The sequence below is a fragment of the Hippocampus comes genome, unplaced genomic scaffold (assembly GCF_001891065.2).
Source record: "Hippocampus comes isolate QL1 unplaced genomic scaffold, H_comes_QL1_v1.1 scaffold57, whole genome shotgun sequence".
Lineage (NCBI taxonomy): Eukaryota > Metazoa > Chordata > Actinopteri > Syngnathiformes > Syngnathidae > Hippocampus > Hippocampus comes.
In genome coordinates, this window is record NW_017805039.1 from 2,520,268 (window position 1) to 2,546,840 (window position 26,573).

The 26,573-nt window shown below is 43.5% G+C and overlaps 1 long non-coding RNA gene across 1 annotated transcript in view; it reads left to right on the top strand.

Moving 5' to 3' along the window:
• The window catches only part of LOC109512532 (uncharacterized), a 26,711-nt gene extending 649 nt beyond the window's left edge, over positions 1 to 26,062 (top strand). Inside the window, exons 2-3 of the long non-coding RNA XR_002167551.1 lie at positions 639 to 702; positions 25,704 to 26,062. This is a non-coding gene — a long non-coding RNA (uncharacterized LOC109512532). The remainder of the gene's footprint in view (positions 1 to 638; positions 703 to 25,703) is intronic.
• Positions 26,063 to 26,573: the final 511 nt, after the last annotated feature.

Below are 26,573 nucleotides of genomic sequence, written 5' to 3' on the forward strand. Positions count from 1 at the left end.
GGCAGAGGGCCAACATAAACGTAGCGGGGTTGAGAAGAGAGATGGGTCAGTCCAAGGACATCTGAATATGCAAGTAGAAAAAATATTTAGACAAAAAAAAAAAAAAGAAAAAAAGAGAGTGATATTTGCATATCCATAAAAGATTGAATTTATCCCTTGGTATTCATTTTTCCTCCTCAATGTTCTCGTCCAGTGAAAAGAAAAATGAAACTCTGGCATCACTTTAAAAGCACATCCATCGGAGGTTAAGGTAACAAGTTGGCAAGTGAAAGTGAAATCACAGAGTTGACACAGTAAACAACAACGGAGGAATCGTTTGTCTTGAATTGCGTCGAAATGGAAGCGGGAATTCTTTTTTTTTTTTCTTTCTTTTCTGGGCCCAGAACTGTTGTACTTTTCCCTTCATGCTTCGTCTTGGATGAGCACCCCCTGCTGCCCACATGATGAATATTCCCACCTGCTGGAACAGATGGGCACACTGGCTCAGACGTTTACCACCTCTGCTGTCATTTTTTTTTTTTCCAAATGTTTCGCTGCCTCTTCAGGATCGTAGACGGCATTTATGTTGGTTTGTTGACTCACCGGCCGCCAGCGCCCCTGATGCTGCTCCCCCCCCCCCTTTCCCTCCCCCACCCCAGACGCTGCCTCAAAAACATGCCGTGTTCCCGGCAGCGTCTATTATTCAGCACTACTTCACAACAAGTAAGTCCCCCTCCGCGCCGCGCACGCACCGAGGAAGACGCACTGGGTGACGCATCTGTTTGATTATTTGCCACCTTCATTCATGCTTGTCAGCCAAAAAGAACCACACTGTGCAACCTTGTCAAGGAGTATGACAACCCAAATCCCGAACCCGCCCAAACTCATTCGCTAACCCTATTCCTCTAAACCCAACCTACATATAAAGTAACGATAACCCTGACCCTTACCCAAACCCCTATTGTCAAATTTGCCTAAATTCCAATTTTCAGTTGTAATAAACTATCGAGTCTTGCTCTCCGGGACATTAAATACACTTCCTTTGCCGGCATACACACAACACACTCACACACAGTCATATCACACATCTAAATAGCTCCAATGATGCAGTTTACCACAAATTACAGAGCACATTAAGCGCTCGTCAGTTTCGCAGCCACATTTGGCACGAGCCGGGCCTTTCTCGTACTCTTTGAACCCGAGGGCCAAACGGCTTGGATGTTCTTCTCCTGTGCCAGCTGCCTCCTTTGTTGCTTTCTCTCTTAATTGAAACTCAACAGTAAAACCTCCTCCTGTTTGTGATGACACTGCCCGGCTTCAAATGGAACGTACTTGATATGCAAAAACTGTCATAATTTCTCGCTGTGTTATGAGCAAATATTGTTTGAATAGAGAAGTGATGAATTTATAAGTGGGGATGCATCCTGTTTAAGAACAAACCTATTATTTAAGCACCGAAGTATGGCCTTTTTTTGAGCAGATGTATATGTATACATACCGTATATATAATGCCCACACTGTTTGTCAAGTCAGACTTAAAATAAAATGAAAAAAAAACTCTTCCGCCCATCACTGCGTGACATCCGGGCACTCATGCCTGAAAACGAAGCGCTCTAAAGCAGCCATGCCAGCCAGAAGCCCGACTCCACATGGGAGCAATCATGTGCCTTCCTCGCTCTTCCTTCTTTCTTTCTCTGTGTGATATTCTTGCACTCGCTGCTGACAACAAAACGCTCTAAGGCGGCCATGCCTGTGGACTATCCAAAGACAAAATACATGTTCGCGCTATAGGCAGAGCTAGCTAACTAAGGAGAACAAAGGCGCTCAATGTCTTGGTGAAGGAGTGCCTCACGCCGGATTCCCGAGTGTCTCACTCGGTTCCATTTTAGCCAAGCTCCAAAAATCAGGAAACGTGAAATGGTGAAAAACACATCAAGCATAGCTCCATAATTTAGTGCTACATTATTCTCAGGCTTGATCCCATGTTTTCAGCAATTATCTTCAAGTATGTATAATATATCTAGCAACAAATCTCTGTAAATGTATTCACTTAAAAAGATGTACGCTCTCCCCCCCCCCCGATACGTCTGTTCATATCATGTTCGTACATTCCACAAGGATCAGTACAGTATAGAATTGACAAGAATATATTTCACACCCAAGGGAGAAAAGGTCAGTAAGAGTTGATTAGGTTTTTGCACCTTTGGACACAATCGCTCTTTTAGCGGGTGTCGAGTGAACCCTGAGCGAGGAAGGTGGCGTAGGGGTCGAAAATGACAGAGCATCAAGGGGAGGTGGGGGGGGGGGGCAGTCTCGAGCGGGAAGGGGGGGTCAGGCAGAGGAGACGAGGAATGCATTAAAGTGAGAAAAACAAGAAATCCGAAGAGGTGATCATGAAGAAAACATTGAGGGGAGGAAAAAAATAACAGCAGGAAGCTGTCCTAGAAATATGCCGCGTTTTGATGATGATGCGAGAGGAGGTGGATGAGGATGGAAGTCCAAAGAAAGCACAAGAGTGATGGGAAAAGAGGCCGAGAATCTTCTTTTCAAGTCCTCGTATGTTGTCAGCTGTGTTCGCACAGCGGGAGCTCGGCGGCTTTGGGCGAGTCTGTGGATGAGGACGCCCCGGAATCTGCCGGCCTTTCATATCTCACGCTGCATGCGGGTTTTGCACTGTTCGGCAGAGGTTTCAAAAGTACTCCCACTTTGTACTTAAGTAGAAGTACAGATGCATGCTAAAAAAAAAATAAAAAAAAAAGACTGGGGAAAGTAGACAACACAACACTGACATGTTCAATCTTTCCCCATTAAAATGGATGGAAATGCCTCTCATCAATTCCTGCCCCACCCAAAAATGTTCACAACTACTGTAAATGACCAAGTAAGCAGCAGTTGAAAAGAGGAGTTGTTTTTTTTTTTTGGGAAGATGAAGAATATATACCGATGACTGAGAAATGTTGCGTATGTCGTCTATCTACTTGTGTTGCTGCATTGTTGGTGTTCAAATATTCGTCGATTGAAGCATGATAACACCACCGCATAGAAAGTGGTCAAACGATGGCTCGTATCTCAAAAATGTGCAAATCAGGCCACTCGTATCTCAATGTACTCCTGTACTTAGTTCATTCTGTGAGGCCTGGGTGGGAATCACATGCATATGGAGGACGAGTTTGTGCGTGCATGTGTGCGTGCGTGTGTGCGTGCGTGCGTGCGTGCGTGCGTGCGTGCGTGCGTGCGTGCGCGCGCGCGTGCGTGTGTGTGTGTGTGTGTGTGTGTGTATAAACTCACTGAAAGTTGTATCAAAGCAATTTGGGGCTAGATTAAGTTTCAGCTATAAAGCAGATAATTCCATCACAGCGGTGGCTAAATTGAAAGACTCGATTCGCCACTGCTTTATTAAAACATTGCAACCTGTCGTACACCGTGCCAATGACGTTCTGTTAGGAACGTATTAACCTTGATGTATGATGCCGTGCCTGTCTGTGTGTGTGTGTCTGTGTGTGTGTGCGTGTGCGCGCGTGTGCATCGAGATGAGGGACGCTCATTCCTCAATCCTTTCTTTGCAGTCAGACAGCGACGGCGATTAGCGTTCCTCTCCATGTCATCTTCTTCTTCCCCTTCACCTTCCTTCTTTTACTTTCAGCAGCATGAAAGGCATCGAAGGAGGGACCGTTTCTTGCTCTTCATCCGTCACTTGGTGCCTCACACTGACGACATCATAAAAAGAGATCAACTTTTTTTGACTTTCGGGGCGCTTTGGGTGTTGATGTTGATATATTATCTCGTAGTTTAATTCAGCGATTCTTAAAATGTCGTATGAGTGCCACTGGTGATGCGCAGATGCCCTCTATAGGTACGTGACAGAATAACTGCCCAAGTACAGTTCAGTTGTGTTTAACTTTAACCATGTGCTGCAGTCGATGTAAATAAGTTTATATAACGCAACATACAATTTTACAAAAATTGTAAAAGTATTATTCCTGAATATTTATTTTACTTTCAACCACTCGACATGTTCAGTGGCATCAGTGCTATACATACACATATAGTTCTTATTTTTTTCTTTGTATTTTTGCCCTCTATGGACAATAAAAGCGGTATTGTGCTATGACCAAAACATAAATATAAATCTATATAAATAAAACATGAATTGGAATATTTCATATCACACAATTTTCATGCTTTGTCTTTGATTTAAAGATGACAATACGCAAAAATCTACAAAAATTGTAGCAATTGTAACACATGGGTTACATGTAAAAAAAATGCTTTTGTTTGGGGGGGCTTGCATTTTCTGCGCTTGATGTTCTTAATTTATTATTTTACCATGAGCGAGCGAGCAGTGCAAGCTTCTATGATATGAAATTGACGACGAATTGACGACTGTCAATTGGAGATTATAAATCTGAATGTGTTTAAGACAAAGAATGAAGAGTGAAGTTAGATCACATTTGACGAAGCTTGTTTCGTTATAAATGATCGCTCTTATGCTTCAGTGCTGAAGGACCTGGTCAGCCATGAAGGTCACTCCATTCGGATTTGTTTTTGTCTATTAAATTGCTGAGTCAGCATCACTCATGGGAAATTACTTTTGGGAAATTACTTTTGGGAAGCTTGGGCCAACGGTTTTCTGGTTGGTTGGGGTCATGGTGCAGGCAGATTTTGACGTGGATGCTGGGTTTGTACAATTTTAATTAATGACATCATAGTAAATTTGCGGGGTGATTTTTGGGCGTTTTGTTTCTGTTTTAGCAAATTATATGACCGATTTAACATGATTTTGGGGTGATGTGTTGATGTTGGTGAACAACAGTGTATGCTAGCAATATAATGTATAATACTAACCCGAATGCTAGATTTTTTGACTCTAGCAAGATGACGTTTTTTTCATTCTTGTTTGGTTATCTTTTGGGTTTTTTTTCAATTTCCCAAATAGTCATTTTGGAGATTTAAGGACAACATTTTTCAACCAATTCTAACCACTGCAGCTTCAAACTGTTCGGCTCATTCGGAACACGTGTGAAGATATGATAACATTCCCCAAATTCCCACATTTTCACAATAAATTTCTCAAAAATTCTCTTCATACCGCCTTCCACGTTTCTTGACATTTTTTGACTAGTAAAGTCATGTTGAACATTCGCAGCGGTGCATGAACTCCACATGGACGTTTTTTTTTTTTTTTTTTTGGGCCAACGTTGAAGTCGTATATTGTAGAGTAGCCAGACATAATAAGGCGGTAATGTTTTTAATGGTTTAGATTTTCCACTGAACTCCCTTCACCCCCCGAGTCTGACACGCACACACGCGGTGCTAATATTGCAGCGTCGTGGCAGTCATGTGTTTCTTATTGAGCGCTGTGTAATGAAGTTAGCCGGCTTTTTATGAGCGTGCTTGGCAATAAGACGACGTGATTGAGAACATGAGGATCCAATCTGGCCTCCAAATATGAGCGTCAGTGTCGCCTTTCGGCCCTGTTTTGCTTCCCGGCGCTTTGCAAACGCAGCAAGGAGGCTCAACTGTGTGTCGGAAAGGGTCCCGTTTCTTGTTTTCTTCATTTTTAAATTCCTTGATCAAATGTTGCTGAAATCTTCTCCGGTTAGAATGACTGCACTCAACGCAACGAGGAGTGTGTTCATATTTGAATTATGATGTTCCTTCATAATTACTTTCTTACATATTGCATCTCCATAAGTGATGGGTGGATGGATCGGTAGATTGATGGCCGGGGTAGATTGATGGCCGGGGTAGATTGATGGCCGATAGATGGATGGAAAACTGGGACGATGGAAGGGTAAAATCAAGACACGATCACGGTAGATTCATGGGCAGATATTATTGTTGATTGATGGATATAGTGATGGATTATTGACAGGGAAATTGTTGGATCGATTACGGAATCGTTTGATGGGTGTATTGATGGATGATTGACTGGCAAATTGACGATGGGTGAATTTGTAGATTGATGGCTGAATGGATGATTGATACTTTTTTTTTTAGATTGCTAGGTACTACTTGATGCTAGATTGGGTAAAGTGATTATGGATCGATGGGTAGATTGCTGGTCATATTGATGGCTGGTTGAATGGGTAGATTGATGGAGGAGTGAGAGAGTGATGGCTTGGTTGACGCATGGTTTTGATGGTCAGAATGGTGAGTAGAATGATGGGCAGATTGATGGGTAGATTGATTGCTGAGCAGATCAATTGATGGTTATATAGATGGATGGTCGAATAGAATTTATGCCACATCGTGTACAGGAGGGTAACTCGGTCAAGTGTACTGACTGTGACATCACAAGTTGAAATGAAAGAAAATCTGTCCATTTTCTGGAAAGCACAGCTCACACGCGCACACACACACACGCACACGCACGCACACACACACACACACACACACACACACACACACACACACACACACACACACACACACAGCGTCTTACCCGGTGGCTCCTGGTGTATTCCTGAGCCAGATGGGAATTTGTAGTGCCTCCAGCTTGTTGGAGGGCCTTCCCGCTGTTTCTGAGCTGGACACGGAAAATGTCCACGAGGGACACTGGGCTGGCACCGAGGATGGACTGTTCCTTCCAAATATCCTCGTTCTCTGCAAAGACAGAAGGAAAACTAGCCTGAAAGATATTTCACCATTACATCCTGTTTGGGTCAAATTTGAACCTGTTTTGACATTTGACGGCAATTTAAGGAATAGCCTAAATGTCCTTGCTTCATTCTGAAATTTGATGAACTTTTCCAAAAGCAACAACAACAAAAACGCGTAAAATTAGTTTGTGATTTCCCCTTAGGTCTTAAAACAATGAAAAATGGTCATCATGGTGCGAATATTGTCATGTTGAAAGTTTAGGAATGAATGGGATTTTCATGGGTGTGTGTGATTTTTCCGAGTCTAGCCGTAATAATGGTTTCCCCAGAACCATGTTAGGAGCACGTTTTGGTTCATTTACAGTCATTAGCACACAATTTGAGCGGAGTCAAACGTTTAGGGCCACCCCCACGTTTATCAATTCCTCGTTCTGCACTCGAGAGCCAGAACTTACTCGTTGCCACACTGGCTAAGAAGAATGACGACGCTCCAGTCACGCACAGATCATTGCGTCATTATCCGCAGAGAGGTACCTCTATCCAAGACTGTCATTGCACCTGATTTAAAGGCAATGAGCGAAGCAGCCTTGATTGGCGGCAAATCAAGTTGGCTGTGTTCGTGCCCACAACGGTGCAACCCCCCTTATTTTAAATAAACTGGCTCGCGCACATCTGCGCGATTACAAACACCGAGTCAAGCCCGCTTCTGCGCAGATTGACGTCACCCGCTCTGTTGATGCCAACTTTACCTCATTCTTGTCACAGCTCTTGTTGCAGAAGAGTAGTTGAAGCAACAAACATTTTTCCTTCACTTTTTCTTCACTGTTCCACTTTGGCAGAGGGCCGCGCGCCAATGAGGGACATTATAGTTGTAAACTGTCATCGAACATGTTGCCTCCTTCACTGTCCTCTTCCTCGCTCGCGTTCTCTTTTTTCCCTCCTTTACTTGTGTAGTTGTGAGCGACTTGTCGACTCCAATCAGGCACGTCGGGCGGAAGGCGGGCGACCGAGAGCAAAAGAACTGCGGCTGACCTCTTCCTCTGTCTTGCACCATTATGGAAACGGCGCAGCGACGGTGACGGCTCGCAGCGGGGCGATCCGACTCTTGGGAGGCGTTGTCTAAAGGCTCATTATTTCAACCACAAAAAGGGGGCAAGAAAAGAATGCCAAGTCAGTACTTCTGCCCCGCTAAACTTTTTCAAGGAAAGGCCTTTTAAATGGACACTTCGGAGCGGCTTCATCCATAAATACATCGGCTGGAGTGCTCTTAACGGCGTATGTAAGTGAAATAGTGCTGCTCTGAGAATGAGAGCCACGCATGAAGGAGAAAAAGAAGAGGAGGAGAGGTCATTAAAAACATTTTTTTAGGTCACAGGCGCATTTCGGTACGGTTATCATACCAGGGGCCACCGAATCCCCCTGCGCTTGGCTCTAATAGGGACGCTAAATGAACTGTGGCCGACTTACAAGCTCCCAGGGAACTGGACAATTACAATAACACACACAGACACACATGCGGCCCTTTCTCCGTGAGTACAAGATGAGTCTTGACACGCACACATTATGCACAATTTGACACTTTTGTCATATAAATAGTCCACACGGAGTCGTGGTTCTCTAACGCACGTACACAGCACACGTCAAATGAGATGTCGGCAATGCGATTCTGACACATTTCAATTCCTGGTCAAGCGTTAGAGGGACACCTCTTAGGTAGGTGGCAAGACACCAGTTACCTTCTGCGATCTAGTTGGAGAGCAGTAAATTGGTCTGCTTGCCGTTTACCGATCGATGAAAATTGATCGATGAAAATTGATACTTGATTTAATTTAAATGAATGAATATGGGAATGGACCGATTAAGTGACATTTCCTGTGTTTCCACACTTGGGAGTCCCTGGTTGAACAATATTCAGATTTTACATTACGTGGAATATTATTATTAAGCGTGTGATTAAAATGGATGCAAGTTAATCAAAAAGTACTGCAATGATGTTTGGGTGCAAATTTCCCATTTCTTGTTAATTGAATGACGTCCCCAAGAGTTCTCGTATGGACTTTGTGTTGCGATCCAAGATCTTAATTTTGAATGAGCTTCAGATGCGCCACTGCTTTAGTGAAAGAAAAACAAAATATGGAGCGATTACAGAACTGTAATGCCCTGCCATGTGGGCAAGGAGAGCCACAGTGACTGAACGCATCACCAACAAGACAAAATGAGAACACTCGCAAGGAGATGCGGCAGAACATAACTCAGACCCAGTTGCTCATATGCAGAATAACCGGCACCCACTAGGCCACTCCCCTTAAAGGCACACATCCAACACACTAATACAGTATGCACACGTAAAGCGCTTTATCACATGCAATATAATGTTCATTTTGTTTCTGGATTGGCGGTGAGTGTCGCGCCTCACGATGTGAGCAGCATCAACACGTGTCAAAGTTCAGAGGCATGTAGAAGCAAGGAACAAAAAAAAAATGTGATTGCAGCTACAAGGCACATTTCGGCAGTGAAATGTTCTCTGTGAGTGGAAAAGCAGAAGAAAAAGCAGTGTCGAAATGCAATGTAAAAGGTGCGCTGGCTGCATGCAGGAGATACTCTGCAGCCCAGAGAGAAGTCAAAGTGGTTGAAATTGGTGTGGAAACACAATCAGCCACCAGATTGAGACCACCTCTGCTTGTTACCTCAGCTGAGCCCACCTGTCCTTCCTTCCTTCTTGTCCTCCCTCCCTCCATCCTTCCTCCGCCTCCATCCCCGCCACTGCTCGCAATCCGCCCCTCAGTCGGCGTCCTCTATGAAAAGGTGTTCCACTTTTTCGCCGCGCTTTGAAGTGCTGCCGCCTCCTCCTCTCGTGTCATCTGCTCATCGCCGCCCGCCTTATCGTCCTCATCCATCTTCATCATCTTCTGCTGACGCCCTTCTCTTAAATCTCTTTTTTTTTTCTGGGGGGGGGAGGTATCTTTCAACAAGATTTCTCCTCAGTCTCTTCTCAGGTAGAAGATTTTAGTAATTGGCATTTGGGGATTTTACTGGCCAACAGGTCCCTTGGCGGCAGATTATGCACGGCTAAATAATTGTTATTGAACTAAAGACAGCAAAAAGTGTGAAGGCAGCAGCAATAGCTGCTTATCGTTTTGAGAGTCTGATTCTGGTCCAGACCCATCCAGAACTGTACCACTAAATATGTTCCGAAATAGTAATTTAAAAAAATAGCTACCACAGGTCAGGCAAGGGGGCTTGCACTGCCTTTCATGATTTTGATTGGGGTTCTTCCAAGATCCCTTTATTTTTCTTTTTTTTTTCTCAAAAAGCAAAGCTTTTTTTGTGCCCTCAAAAATGATCAATCAAGCACCAAAATAATTTCCGAAAAAGTAGCCAATACAATCTACTTACTGCATCCTTCTTACTACATGTATGAAGCATTTTTCTTCATAGCTTTGAAAGATGACTGCAGAATGCTACAATGATACACATTTTTGAATGAACAACCACAACCTCGGTGTGTACATTGCACACCCCTTTTACATATAACCTGAAAAGGTCAACACAAAAAAAAAAAAAAAAAAAAAAAGCATCAATGATGGAAACATCATTTAAACAAATTTCAACAAATGTGAAAAATTTGCAAAAGCAAGCACGGTATACTGCACTCCGTGCATCTGCTTGCTCAATGTCTCCTCTTTCTTGCAAAGAATAAGCATCTTGAGAAAACGATTTGGATTGTAGTAATGTTCCTGTTGTTTTTCCTTCTTTTTCTTTCTCACATTTTTTTTCTTGACACGTCAGACACGCATACGCAGACACACACACACGCTGTGTGTTGACTACCGCGTGTGATCTCTGCGCAAAATCTCCAGCTGTTATGGATGGTGGAACACTTTGCTTTTGTTCCCTCCATGTGCAGGTGATCTCCCCTGGGAGCATTGCACCAGCAGGTGGCGCCTGCAAAGGGCGGGATATGGTGGGCGGTTTGGGGTAAGCGCATCGATGCATGGTACAGACGGAAGGGATACTAGGGGTGGAATTGGCGGGGGCGAGGTGACGACAAGAGGATGAGAAAGAGAAAGTTGGGCCCACTTCAAAGACGAGGAATGGGGGGGTATTAAGAACAGAACCATCCCAGTTCCGGGGGGGTCTGGGTGGGAGGTTTTCAGCCACAAGAGAGATGGCAAGTGAGGCGGACTTCACACGTGTTCAATACTCATCCTCATCCTTTTCTTCTGGCCACTTGGCTCATCTTCTGATCCAGGGGTGGGCAAAACCACTCCGTTTTTTTAATCTGGCCCAAGAGTCCGATAATACGGGTTGAAAATTACAAAGAAATCCGTACTGCATGCATTTTTTAATTGTATTTAACATTTGTATTGATATCACTATATGTTTTTTTTTCCAACAAATGCCTTGGCCAATGCATATGGTCCATTTCCAAAATGCAGTGTGGCCGTTGAGATCCTTCCTTCCCGCTTGTGCCCATCTCATTTGCATATTGCTTGATGGCGCAGCGCCAAAACACTTATCTCCAACCGGCACCGACCTCGCAGGACAGCTCAATTAGAAGCCGCGACTGTGACACGCGATTAGGTGACACTCCAGATGGACATGTGATTTACACCAGTCCTTGTGGAGACGCCACTTTGCAATCTGGAAAACCAACACATCCACAACACGTGTTGACTAGGACCTCTGAATGATACAGAATTTAGCACACATGTTCGTCACGACAGGACGGACTGAAATCAATGCAGAACCTATGCTGTGAAAAACATCGATAGTTGGCTAGTTTAAATTGAAAGTGTTATCTGGAGTGATTTACATATCATCTTTACGTATCTTTTCCCATTGAAATTAATTCAAATCCGTTTAAAAAAAAACAACAACAATAAAAACATTTTTAATGTGGTTTTAAATATTAAAAAACACGTTAAGTGATTGTAGTTTAGAAAAACTAATTATATAATTGAATATAATGGAAAGAATAAAAATTCAATCGTCATCGCGCAGGTCCTTCTCGGGTGTGCGTCACGGACACCTGACACTTAATACAAATGTACAGATACACAATCAAGTGTTCAAACATCCGTCGCTTAAAGGGTTATGACTATCGACACATCGATGCTAGTTTTATGAGCCTAACTATGGCGTTTTGTATTGTGTGTTAGCATTAAGCTAGTGGACTTTTGTAAGGAAACGGTTTGTGATTTGGTTCAACAACTACTTCTCTTTGTTTTACGTTGAGTATGACAGTAAGCTTGAACTGGGAGTAGCATTGAGCTTTCATCATCTCGGTGTGGGCGGCAAAATTTGGCGATTGGCTATGAAACACGACATTTTTGGCCCGGCTTCCCAAACCACACTGTTGACCCCGAGTGGCACTCTGAGGAACTCCATATGCTATATTTCTAAAATATTTCACTGCGCCGCCAAGAAGCAAAATTGGTGTTGATGCAAAGCTGAACTTGTTCCTGAGGGGAAAATAGCATGTGAATTTTTATCACAGTCGGACAGCGTTACATGAAGACAATCAAAATGTAATAATGATGATAATAATGGTCATCTCTCCTCCGAAATGGATAGAGCAAGAAACTATTGAAGCCTGAAGACGCTATATGGCTTGTACTTTGTAGATGAGGTGGTCGCGTGTCAGGATGCATGGCCGTTATTGATTGCCTTCTTGTCTAAAACTTGAACATTTGATGCATCGGTGCAAAATAAACGGCTAGATGAATGTATTGAAGATAATTGAGTCGCTCGATGGGAGGGTGAATGGGAGATTAATGACAGATGGATCGATAGCAGGGTGGATGTTAGAAAAATGGATGGATTGAGGGAGGATTGGATGTAACGGGCGGGGCGGTGTGTGAGTGGTCGGCACGTCTGATTCACAGTTGTGATGCTCGTGTTTCGAAGTTCCGCTGCGGTGGAGCTTGCATGTTGGGGTTCGGCAACTTCGAGGAAAACAGGCGCGTTCAGCTAATTGACGTAAATTGTCCGGCGTGCGCCCCGCTTCGCTCGTCAAAAGTATTAAGTCGAGCCACTGTATGTTGTTAATGTGCCTTAATTCCATTGTCAGTATATTGAGTCCTTGTTTCTTTCAGTCCCGCGGGACTCTGCCGCCGCTATTTAATTGTAATAAACGTCTGAGTGAACTAATCCAATGCAAGGCAACTCAAAGCAAAGCCCTTCTTTGTGGTGGAGTGAAGGTGTCCAATCGTCTGCGCCGCCGGCTTGTCAAGTGGCCTCTCCAAGCTTTGAGCCGAGATGAGAAATTAACACCTATTTGATTGAACACTCAATGCTGATTGAATTCAGAAGCCATGAAGACAGCTGCTTTCCTGAGTCACGCTGTGTTGCTAGGACACGGCATTCACATGTGAAAACATTCCTGATATTCTCCAGAACGGAGGTTTAGAATTGTCCCTGAAGCTAGCGAATGCTTACGAACGTAAAACCAAGTTGTCAGTAACATTGACGATGCAAGATGGATGCCCCTGTGGCTTCAGCCACGATGGGCCTATTGTGCTTGCGAACCCTGATGAAACCCAAAATGTGTTCTGTTCGCAAGCATTTGCCACTCACGCTAAGCTAAGCTTCACTCACGAACTTCGACAGCATTTCCGTTTCGCTTCAGCTCTTCAGCATTCCCACGTGATCATTTGGCAGCACTCGCGAGTATCATCGTAGCTTCATTCCTGCGTGTGATGTTCGTGAAATGTCCATTTGTAGAATCGTACTCAAAACATCGGTGGCAACCCTTACAAGAAGAAGGGTTACCGTTGAATCCCCCCTTACATGTTCGCCTCGCAGAAACGATTCAGCCGGCGTGGGATTCTTCCCATCTCGACAACAAACCCCTCCATGAATATTCATCCCCATCCTGAAGAGTGTTTCATGCCTAGAAAATATTGCACGGACGACGGGGGTGCGCGATCATCACCCGCACAACATCTGCTGAATATGAATGATGCGTCCTCGCTCCCTTTTTGTTTCCTGCCGAGACCTGAACCGAGGCCGCCTGGCATGAGCACGATGCTAACAAAGCAATGAGTGTGCGGAATGCTCCTGCCGCACGGCCCATCACGTTCTAGCTCCCAAAAGGAGTTTGCTCAAGTCCGGATGGCTAAAAAAACATTTGAGTTCCCGGTCCCAAAAGGTTGCTTTTCCGCATTGAAATTCATGACAATGGAAAAAATATGGCTATTAGCATTTCAAATTAGGGTTCAAAGTCATGCCTAGGATGCTAATTAGGATTTCAAACCCTATTAAGGGTTTTAAAACAAGGGTTAGGGTTTCAGATTGGCTTTTTAGGAGGGGTTTCAAGCCTGATTTCAGGCTTCAAATGTGTTTGGCTTTCAATTTCTGGTTATATTTCTATATAAAATTGTCCTTTCAGACGAATATAATGAGCCAAAGTATATTACAATGGATTTGCCTTGTAATAAATCTCCAGTGTAAGACATGCAAGACACCAGCTAATCTGCATTTAAATTCATATCCGTCCAAGATGACCAAGATGGCACCTTCCATCACACATGTGTTAATTACATCTGGCCCGCGTCAAACAAAGTCCCCCTTCCTCTATGCGGGCCCGGAGCACAGTGAAAGATGACATGAGTCACTCGCTCTGTCAATCAGTGCGCAGTGATATGAATCTTAATTTCACTTCTTCTTGGAAAGTGTAAGCGGCAACTAAACATGAGTTACGCATGTGATGTTGTTGAACATCAAAAAAAAGGAGTGAATGTGAGCAGCACCAATATTTGCAGCGATGTATGTAGCAAACACTTGTACAGTGGTACCTCTACTTCCGAACGTCTCTTCATCATGAAAATTTCAAATTACGAAACGCCTCAACAGGAAAATATTGCCTCTAGTTACGAAAGAAATTTCAAGATACGAAAGGTAAAAATACAGTATGGCCTGCTACTCACAGTTCCGAGTTTCCTGAACGCAACATAGTTCAAGCTACCCTGGCTATTACCGAGCATCATCCTGGCATCCCATTGGCAAAGAGGGACCTCTACTGTATGTGTCTATGTGTGTAGATAGATAAATCGAGAGAGCTGTGTTTATGCAGTGTCCTCGTCATTCCCCCCCCACCGGGGGCCATGAGGTGTTTTACGTAAATGTGAATTACCCTGAAAAATTGTTCACCAGTCAGGCGATCACTCACTATGCCGATGTTTGCCTTGGACATTTTCGAAGGATTGTTAAAAGCCGACAAAAGCAGATGTCCTTGGAGCAGTTCTTCACAAAACAACAGGCAAAAACCACTTCTGAGAGAGAACATGGACTAAAGAGGGCAAAAAAACGATGAGGCAGTTAAAAGTTAAATGACCATTCTTTTTATTTTTTGTTTTGATGCATTTTTACACTTTAGGAAAGAGTTATGTCTTAATTTTGGTGGGTTTGGAACAAATTTAGGGCATTTACATGGAAAATGCGTCTCAATTTACAAGATTTCTCGTGAAGAGATTTCTTCCGGAACCAATTAATTTCGTAAGTAGAGGAAATTTTGGCGGGTTTGGAACAAATTAGGGCATTTACATGGAAAACGCATCTCAATTTACAAGATTTCTCGTTAAGAAATTTCTTCCGGAACCAATTAATTTCATAAATAGAGGTACCACTGTATCATAAAATAGCCTATTTTGAAAGTCAGACTTTATTAACACACTATTCATAAAGAAGTGAATGTGAACAGTAGCAAGAATAGTCGGCAGTGTTGTATGTGTTGACTGCACGCGAGATCATTTATTTTTGTGGTCTATTCGTTTTCTGTTTTATATGTTTTAATTCATTTGTTGAAAAAAGTCTTATTGTTCCGCGAGCCGTAATGAATTCCTGTTCCTTGTTCCTTCATGTGCCCTCCTCGCTGATCTCTGCAAATGAGACGGCGGCGAATCATTACGGCCAAGTGTAGAAGGTCAAGTGATTTTTAAAGAAGGCCAATTAAGAAGCAGGCATTGCGAGGGGCCAATTCCAAAGCAGGCATTGCGAGGGGTCTGCGGTAAGGCGCGAAAAAACGCTCGCCCGCGTAGGCGAGGGTGACGTTCACACGCCGTACGCTAATGTGCCAGCGTTGAGCCGAGAAGAAAGAGCGGAGTGGGCGAGAGTTACATGAGCATGTGATCAAGAGAATTATTAGTTGAGACGTGGTGAAGCAGCATGTGGATAATAAGCCAAATAATTGTTCACTACTGTGCAGCCAATGTTCAAATTAATTCAAGAGACAAAAATATTGGGATACAATAATCAGGCTTTTAAATATGCGTGAGTTAGGGTGTCAAATAAAGACCCGGGTTTTAAATGAAAGTGTCAAAAACCCAGACGCATTGTGTATTTAAAACAACCATATCATTTTTGCCTTTAAATTCGCTAGTTTAATGCTAACACATATTGGGAAACGCCATCAATGGGCTAACAAACAGAATTCACGTGGCATTGCTGTCCGGCCTTGAGCAACTACTCAGATATGCTTCCACTGTCGTGCATCTTAAATGTAAACAGCTCGGACGTCTCGTCTTGTCCGTGTTATCGGCGGTGTTGTCCAAATATCCTTTGCAGACAACGTTGAAGATGATGATGTCGACGTCTGTCATGATGCTCACATTTTCATCTCGAGCATTCAGACAAACATCTCAGATTAGCTCCTCCGGCTCCTCCTTTAATATCCAGCTCGCAGCCGTGCGACAAACATCGGAGATGGCTCGCGAGATGCCGCTCTGATGTCTGAGCCGCTTTAGGGGAGGTCGGCTAAAGCTGATGAATACTGAGCAGGTGCGCGGATCAGGCGCGCACATCAGGCGTCTTTCAGAAAAGTACTTTTGATTGACACATTAGATGGAACCAGGTAATCCGGATTTGAAACCCAAAGACATACTTCAAACCCTAATCCTCCTGTGAAACCCAAACCCTTGTGTGAAACTCCAATTTGAAACACCCAGGCTTGAAACTATAAATTTAAACTCTAAGCCCTGTCTTTAAACCGTAACCCACACTTGAAACCCTACTTTATAACTCTGGCTAGAAATCCTATTTTGAAACCTTGACCCTGTCTTGAAATGTTAAGACAATACTGAAACCCTAACCCTGATTTGAAACTCTTATTTTAAACCCTAAACAAGGCTTGAAACCCTAACCCAGACCTTGAAACGCTAAAACTCATTTGAAACCCAAACGCTAGTGTGAAATCTTACTCAAAACTTGAAACCCTAACCCTTGTTTGAACCCGAATGTGAAACCTAAACCCTGTCTTCAAAACCCAATCCAGGCTTCAAACTTTAACTTGAAACTGTAAACAAGCCTTGAAACCCTACTTTGGAACCCTACCCCTGACTTGACATCCTAACTCTGGCTTGGAACCTTAACCCATATTTGAAACCTTAACCAAGATTCGGAACCCTCGCTTGAAACCCAAGCCCTTGTTTGAAACCACCTTTTAAATCCCAAACCCATACGTGCAACCATACTTTGAAACCCTTATCTTGCCTCTAAAAACCTAATCCAATTTTTACACCCTAGATCTGGCTTGAAACTCTTCATTTTAAATCCTAATAATGTCTTGAAACCCCAACCATGGCTTGAACCCCTACTTTGAAACACTAAACCTAGCTTTAACTCCTGCCTTGAGACCCTAACCCTAATTTGAAACCCTAACTGCCCATGTCACTCAAAACCACTATGGTCACAGAAGTAATATGGTGCAAAACTTTTAGCACTTAAAGAGTACCTTAAAGTTTAGCACTAACTTTGAGTGTGTTCCCATTCGTTGAGTGCCTGCGCACAAAGCTGAGGTGACAAGTGGGTGAACTAAATGAACTCTTGGATGTAAAGTGCGTCTTATTGTCTTATTAAGGCGTCAGCATTAAGCCTCCTGAGCCGGAACCAGCTCCACAATCACGTCGCGTTCTCAAACATCCCGTTTAATTATTCCATTGCGATACCAGCGCAGACAATCAAGGCAAAAAAGGTAAAACTGGAGATTAGACGCCGGCTCGTTTAGTCTCTTTGGAACCATTAGCATAATGGAGAAACTAATTTTAATGGTTTTACAACGGTTGTGTTGTCGTGTGTTGTTTTGTGTACTTTCACCGCACGCGTACAAACACTCGCGCACAACTTGATTGGTTCTTTGCAGTTTGAACATCGCAAAAACTTTGAAGTTTGACCTAAATGTTGGTGCTAAACATCTCGTGAGGAGAAGAGTCACCAAATTAGCTTAACGCTAGCAAGAGCTTAGCAAGAAGTTAGCAGACTTTTTTAAATTTTATTTATTCCATTAGTTGTCTTGAGACACAAGTTTAATTTATTCTATGATCACACTCGTAACTGGAAAAGCCATCAATCGTTCTACCCGAATTTAGTGCGCAGCAGCCCTGGTTGCCATGTTGTGTACCGTAGCCACATCTTATATGGCAGACGTGGCGTCCGGGGAGTAGCTGATAAAAACACACGACATGAGCAGAGTGGGAGCGCTCGCCACTCAGCTCCCAGGTGTCAGACAGCAACGCGGTGTACTTCCTCTCTGTCTGTAAAACAACTTCGGTGCTTTTGAATAACTAATCGTATCTGAGCCACTTAGCATTGTAAGTCATCTTAGCAGTGATTTATGGAGTAGTTGTTGAACTATTCTTTTTAATGTATGCAGTCCTTCCAAATATTTAGAGAGAGCAGAAGGACAACCAATAGACGCTATCAGTAGGTGGCGCTGATCTATTGTGTTGATTTCTTTTTTATGTTTTCTGAATATCTATTCTGCACATACTGTACTGCTACGACATAACTTGATGAATCTCGTGGGGGTAGCGCTCAGGTGATTGAGTGGTCGTGCCCTAAACCAAAGGTTGTGGGTTTGACCCTGAGGCCTCGCGGCCACGCCCGAGTTATTTTTGAGCAAGGTATTCGAACGCCCAGTTGCTCTTGATGCTGTGTCATCAGTCGTCATCAGTCAGGACAGGTTAGGTTTTGAAACTGGGGCTTCAAATTAATATTTCAAGATTTAATTCGACTTTTAAGGCTGGGGGTAAGGTTCAAAATTAGCCTTTTGAGCCAGGTTAAGGATTTCAGATTTGGGTTTAGGGTGTCAAATCGGGCTGTTATATTTTAGTTGGAGGTTCAAGTAAGAGATTCCATAGGAGGATTAGGGTTTGTCAAAGGCTAAAATTGTCTTAAGAATCAGCAAAGCGTCGGTGTTTTTACGTCCGACACCACACAGGTGGTTGATGAGTGGTTGAAACGCAAGCATCACATTTGGTAAAGCTAAACTTTTACAAGCATGAGCTTGAGATCATCAGGGGTAAAATGAAGACATGATTAAATAATAATCATAAGGGAGTGATGAGGGCTGTAAACATGCATTCCTCTGTGTCCACATCTCACTCACACACACACACACACACACACACACACACACACACACACACACACACACACGCACGTACGCTGCAATGCCGCCAACATTTTTTCCTAATTATCTACACTGAGAGCCATAAAGGAGCAGACAGTGGCTTGATTAAAGTGTTGCGTTGCTGATGAGAGGTTCTTCACAAGTGAGCCGCACTTTGAGAGTTAGCGCAATAATTAACACCCTGCAGGGGGCGCCAGGTTGGGCGGCCCCTCGTGGGCACGCAGTGAAAGTGAGTGCGCACACGAATCAAAACATTTTGGGGAATTTTCAGACGACATTTTGTTGACAGAATGTTTGTTCATGTTGGAACAAGGAATGCACATAACCACTTTTTTTTCCAGACCATATTCAAGTACTTACATTTGAGTACTCATAAATAGTCAGTACCTATGTTTGATGCGTCGGTTTTCTCCGGGTGCTCCGGTTTCCTCCCACATGCCAAAATAATATCTATAATTTGCTCTTATGTGCATTTGCTTCCGTCGTGGTTGCCTCAACCAAAAGCTTGTAGGCGACGCTCTGCCGTCTCATTTACATTAGAACGCAATGTTCCAACTCTACGAGCGTCACGCTGACACATACCGAGGCATCTTCATGTTGCAAATCCGAATGGAAGCAACACGTCTTCGCCCGACACGTTGTTCACCTTGGCCTGCTTGTCGTCCTTTCAGCGTTTGTCACATGAAAGGCAAACAAGTGCGGGCGCTTGGAGAGGTGTCATTCATCTTCCCGCGGCCTCTCTGTTTGTCACCCTGGTCCGCGCGATGACTCGTCATCCCTCTTCTCCTGTCATTCACGTCGTCCTTTTCAGTGGGACGCTCCTTCTCCTCCTCCTCCCCCTCCTCCCGGCTTCGTTTTCGTTTTGACTGATTGATGGATGGCTGCTCCTCGCTTCACATTTAGATGTGATAGCCATGCAATAAACAATGATAACATTTCTCATCCCTCATCCTTTCCAATGCCAGGAAAAGATGTTTACAAGGCGCTAAACTCACTTTGATGTTTACGGAAATGCGCATCGCGGGTTCATCGGAGACTCAAAATTGTCTGGTTTTTGCCAAGCGCGGAAATAACACTCGTTTGTTTTGTCAAAGATTTCAATTTTGTCAACCAAATCATCCATGTTAGGTTATTTTAGGACAATAAATTGCCTTTAGTGTTTACAAAAATTTGTATAAAGCCTGAATTCTTCTTAGCTTTTGTTTTTTTGGGAGGATGGTCGAAGATTAATTGTCTTTGCCAATTACATAATGTATACATTACAGTACATTAATGTCAGCCTAAAAATTGTCTTTATTTATGAAAACCCCTACATTAGATCCATTCTAAGAATGCATTGTCCTTGACATTCGGTGAATTGAATTGTACATTTTTATGATTTTACAAAATGTTATTTAAGAAAAGAAATAAATGTTAAAATAAATTTCAGTTCCAGTTCCATTCCAGTTTCCCACCAAAACAATATTTTTCGGGGTGTTAATGAAAGCGGAAGTCAAGTTTTTTTTTTTTATTTTTTTCAGTATGTTTAATGTGCCCCCACCAGTCTAAACACTGTTCTGATTGATACCGCGTTTGTGGAATAAGAATTAAATCGACTAATCCGCCCACTTTTAGCCAACCAAAGGAGGCTGACATTTTACACAGCACTGCCACCCGCTGCTGACTGAAACTGCTGGCTCACCTGTTTTCTGGCTTTGCTCCCGTCTGGTTGAGTCAGACTGTGTTGCTGTGTGAAAGTCAACACTTTGCTGGCTCTGTGTAAAAAAACAAAAGCCGGGTAAGGCATAGCTTATTCCAGGGGTGTTAAACTCAAGTCCTGGAGGGCCGCTGTCCTGCATGTTTTCCAAGTCTCCCTGTTGCAACACACCTGATTCAAATGATCAGATCATCAGCAAGCTCTGCGGAAGCCTGACATTGAACCTGTTCATTTGAATCAGGTGTGTTGCAAAAGGGAGACTTGGAAAACATGCAGGACAGCGGCCCTCCAGGACCTGAGTTTGACACCTATGGCTTATTCAGTAGGATCTCTGTGAAAGAGGTTTCACTGTGTCTGTTTTGGTACTAAATAACCAGCGCTTAGGTCCTGCTTCTGTGTCTTTGCGGGATTATGCAAAAAAAAAAAACACTCGGCACCCGATTCATTTTCAGAGCCGACTTTATCTCACGGCAAATCCAGAAAGTCTACTTTCCATCCGCTGGGGATGATTTAGTTGTTTTGGAAATAATTCCTTGCGCTTGTCTGCCATTCTTGGACTTGCATGTCATGGAAGTGGCTTGATAATGTTTGGAATATGGCTTTGTACTCCTGGAAGACATACGACAGTCATCATTTTGCACACAGACACACACCAGATAAGCCAACAGAAGGCTTAGGACGTCATAGAAAACTCATGATCCAATACAAAAGATGGGTGGAGGGGGGAGAAAAAAAATGAAGCTGAATAAATCTCAGTTTGTGGGTTTTATTTACAATGCAGGCAATAAGTGAATATGAAGAGGAAGAAGGAGCGTCGAGAAGGTGCCCACCGAAACCATCGACACCTTTGTTTTCCCTCATTGGTTCTTAATGGATGTTTCAGTGTCAATCGAACTCTCCTCAAACGTTACGAGCACACTCACAAATACACACACACAAACACACATGCACAAACCGAGTGAAGAGTAAAAAAACTAAAAGCAAAACAAACCATTACGATGACGGGAAGAGTGAAGAGAGCCATATCGGGGGTCCAATAAACCGCTACTCTTTGCGCAATACGCTCGAGATGGTTTCAGTTTGTTGCACTTAAGGAGCTGATTGATTGATGACAAAAGCGAGCAAAAACATCAAAGGCGTATCAGGCTTTGACAAATCTCACAAAATGTGTTTTGGTCTACTTGGATGGTCAACTAAACTAATATTTATCAAACATCAACGGCAAATTACTAGAGTCCTGAACTAACCCGGTATGTTGTTTTTGTGAAGACCGCTTGTAAATGTTGTTGAACATTTTGTCTTTTATATTTTCACTGCACTTGTCAAAGACCAAATGGCCTCTGAAGTTTACGCACCAAAGTTTGTATGTTCCGTATGAGGACGAGAAGCTATTTCATTAAAGTCATATCCATCGGTTTTGCCATTTTTTTTAACGCATAAATTATCTTTGATATTTATGACAACACATCTAGCCCTGACTCTAAATTATATTATTTTATTTACCAAATGTTTTGTGTTCAAGACACGAGGGCAACATTCACACTACGGGGCGTGATGTCCCATTTGAAATTTTTGTTAAATCCGATCTTTTTATATCTGTTTTTAGATACTCGTTCCCTTTACAAAAAACACATGCGACTTCGAATGTGAATGGAATATTTCCGGGACAAAGGCAGCGTTGACAGAAGGAAATATGGTCCGGCGTTTAGGGGCTCATTTTTTTGTTGTTTACAAAAACCTGCACATTGATGACTGTAATTTTTCCTCAAAAAATACCCAAGTTCGATTTTTCAAATACTTCCCAAACTGCTTCATGGACACTAAATGTTTATAAGTCGCTTGGGTTAAATTAATCAAAGACATGGCCCTGTTTTTTTGTGTTTTGTTTTGTTTTTTTTTTGCCAGGTTTTCAGTTTAGTATGTCCCTGAATGTTTTGACCTTCCCATGCGACCATCTCAGTTCCAGTCGTTTCCTTCGCCAACCCACAAACACATCCAATCGTGTGCATGTGTGTATTTCCGCCAGTTTCCCATTAAGTGTGTTTTTATTGATGAATCTGCAGTCATGCGGAACTCTGTTTACCCACGGTGCCATTAGCTCCAGGGGGGGTGCCATGGCAACAGTGTAAGTAGGATAAATGACATCACGGCAGGGGCAGCTGGAGGCTTTTGGGGGGGCTTGTGCACACCTTGGCAAACGCAAGACGGATAGCGGCAAGCTAGCCGAACGATGAAGGAGGCAGAGAAAGAGGAGTGTCATGAAGATGTCGAGAAGGGGCGGATGGATGTGTAGCGGGGCATGGTAGCGGAATGACTTCTCGTGGGAAATTAAAAGTTATTGTATAATTATTTCTATGTGACATCGGTGGCCTGATGTCTCCCTTTACACCTGCAATTAAAGAGACGCCTGTTGTCCTCACGCGCGTCCGCAGTCGGCTTATTTGCGCTGACGGATGACGTCCTGCCTCGACATCTCGCATTAGTCCACAAACTCGCCGTGACTCCCATCAAGTGTTGTGTCATGTTTTACAATTAGCCTCATTTCACACACAATCTGGCACCGGAGGGCTCTTTCTAAGCGAACCTGAATGGCTTAAACAACAAAACATAAATCGTATTTGTCGGAACTCCGTAGATGTCGTTCAACGGGAAATATGTCCCCCTAAATTCGCACAAAACTGAGATTTCAGTGCGGTGAGCATCTCAAGCGATGGTTCTCAAACTTCTCAAAGAAACAACACCGTGACAATCGAGGAGAATCTGGCAAAGTGATTTCAGAGTGCTACAGCAATAGACCAACCAGCGGGATAAGCCTCCCTGTTACTTCCTGTTTGGCTGCTACGCAAGCACAACCAAATAAGAGGAAGCTTGCATCGAGGCGTTGTCATGCTCGATAGCACCACCACGAAAAAAACAATTGCAGCGTGGAAAGGCGGTCAGGCAGGCACGCCATTGAAACAAACAACAAACAAAGCAGACAAACACACATGCGAAATGAAAACACCGAAGGAGCAAGGAACAGATGCTAACGTCACTCGCTTGGCTTTAAAGTGCACATTAACAACCAAATACCGTACAACATTGCGTTTGTACGTGTGTGCGCGTGTGTTTGAGACTTTTGGCTTGTTTGCACATCATAAAATCTGTTTATTTTTTTACATTGTCTTTATTGTTTTATATTTATATTTTACAATACAGAGCTAATTTTCTGTATTGAAAACTTAACCCCCCCCAAGAAATTGTAAATTTTGGGGGGCGCAGGAACGGATTAATGGCATGTCCATTCATTTCAATGTGGACAATTGATTTGGAGTTCACTGTACGTGTGACCTCATTGTAAAAAAGGTCAACTTACTTTTGCCCTTAAAGTTAGTTGTCTTCTGTTTTCCTGTTGTGTGTTTATAATGAGTCTTGAGGCTGAGCCAACTCCATTACCCATCAGTCCTTTCTGCTCCAGCAAGGTTAATGTATGTCAGCACAAAGTCCTCCTTCACCTTGGCGTTCTGCTGTTTACCCACACACACACACACACACACACACACACACACACACACACACACACACACACACACACACACACACACACACACACACACACAATGAGTTAACCGTTCCGAAAGGGATTAGACAGTCATGATGAAGAGGAAAATGTGCAGAGATGTTGCGGGGCGGAAAGTACCGGTAGCATTCGTCAAACACTTGTCACTTGTCAATAAGCTGAGGGGGATGTTGTGCGGCCATGCAGGCTGGCTGGCCGCAGGTGACCCGCCCTTGGACGCAATCGTCGGTCAACAGATTGAAGCGCCATCAATAGAGAGCAGCGGAAATATTTTCACATGGGAACTAAAGGGATGAGAAACCGTCATCACAAACCATTGAAGGAAAAATGGCATGTAAACAAAATTGAAGCATTGTCTACTCAGATATCAATCTCGTCGTAAAACGTTCATGCTTTGATGAGGCGTTGCTAAACTTAAGCATTGTCAGTGTAAGAAGTTGAAATACATTGCTGAAGTGACGTTTTTTAAAATATCAAAATGTGACGAAGCAAAGTAACAGAGATTTGTTTGTTTTTGAGCTTTTTTGATGGAATAAAATCACACTTGTGTCTTACATTGTGTCTGCATATACACACACAACATTCTATCTCTGAGCAAACACCTGAACGTCTCAAATCATTCTTGAAACAACCGGTTTTGTTCCATTTCATTGATTTGATGTGGCACACGTACACGCGCGCGGACGGACATCGGCACAAACACCCGCACAATACACACTATCTCTAAACAAACACCTGAACATCGAAAATCATTTTGAAGTGTCACTTTGCGGTCCATTCCACTGCATTGTGACACAGCAGTGGAATATGCTGACACACACACACACACACACACACACACACACACACACACACACACACACACACACACACACACACACACACGAAATCAATGTCCCAGCAGGTCATGAATGGACTGCGCTCACCTGACCAAAGCTATCAGCCGCCGCCGCTAGCCACACTTGTGTGAGTGTGCTAGCTTGATTAGCGATGTGGCGGCGGCACCACGCTGAGCATGGTAATGGCATCCTCGACTGGGCTGCCGAGCGGTTGTTAGCATGCTAAGGGGAGCGTCACTAATAGAAATCAACAGAGCGTGCAGTGGCGCCCCCTGTTGTGTGTGTGTGTGTGCGTGTGCGTGTGCGTGTGCGTGTGCGTGTGTGTGTGTGTGTGTGTGTGTGTGTGTGAGTGTTGTACACTTCAATCAGTACTTACAAAAGGCTTTAAAATGTCGTGTTCATGCGTTTCAAAGGACAGAGCAAAAAAATTTAATTGGTTCCATTTTCATTGTAAGTCATCTAGGTCCTTGTACTCCGCATTGGTTGAAGTGCGGCACCTGGAATCTTCTTGTTTGTTGAATGTGTTGTATTTATTCTGGTTCCTCCTTCAAAACTGACGATGCAACAATGCTATCAGGTTAATGATTTGAGAGAAACTCAGTCTCTGTGGCTGTTTCAGACCACCTGAGACCGGCAAAGAGGCAAAAAGAGATCCCAGCTGCCACCTGCGCGGTCACAACGGTGCTTCTTCGTGCTCTCGGTGGAGCAGAGTGACAAGGTGGGAGAGTGGAGGAGCAGAGCCAGGTCACCAGGCGAGACATGACCTTTCACAGCTGTGAAGCCAGCCCGCTGAGCAGCCTTCAGGTACATGAACGCACTTCACTGGGGGCGCGGGGGGGGGGGACTGAAGGAGCACCGAATCGTGTTGGGTAGAGTAGTGAGCAAACGCAGCTTCTTCTTCTTCTGTGTTTACATGCAAAAATAGACGTGGTGGGAATTGGGACATAACGTCACATGAGCATTGAAGAAATGCGAAGTAACACTCTTAATGTACCGTGTAACCTGCTATCACTGAAAGGGTTGAAGTCGATACTCATTATAAAAAAACGGTTTAATGTTTATTTTTTTAGGGAATCAAAAAAAAACAAAACAATTCTTACTTCGAGTATATTTGATGGCACAACCAAGTATTTGTCATGATTTCAGTACAGGTCAGTGGTAGTCAATCACTTTTTGTCACCCAGAAGTATCCTGCTGTCTATTGTTTACAAACATTATGAAAAGGTCTACGGACCTTTAAGCCTGGCTAACCCATCCTTCCCCAGCTGTCAGCGCATCGTCTCGTTCTTTTGCCGACATTGAGCCTTTCGTCTGTCAGTCAGCATCTGACACGTAAAGCAGCTCAAGAAGAAAACGAACGGAACGGAAAGTAATCACATGAAATCATATGCAACATATTCAAACATGTTTAAAAAAAAAAAACAACGCTCTCACACTGAAGAAACGGTAGACGATTGTAATGCGTCACTTTGATGAAAGGAAAGTAAAA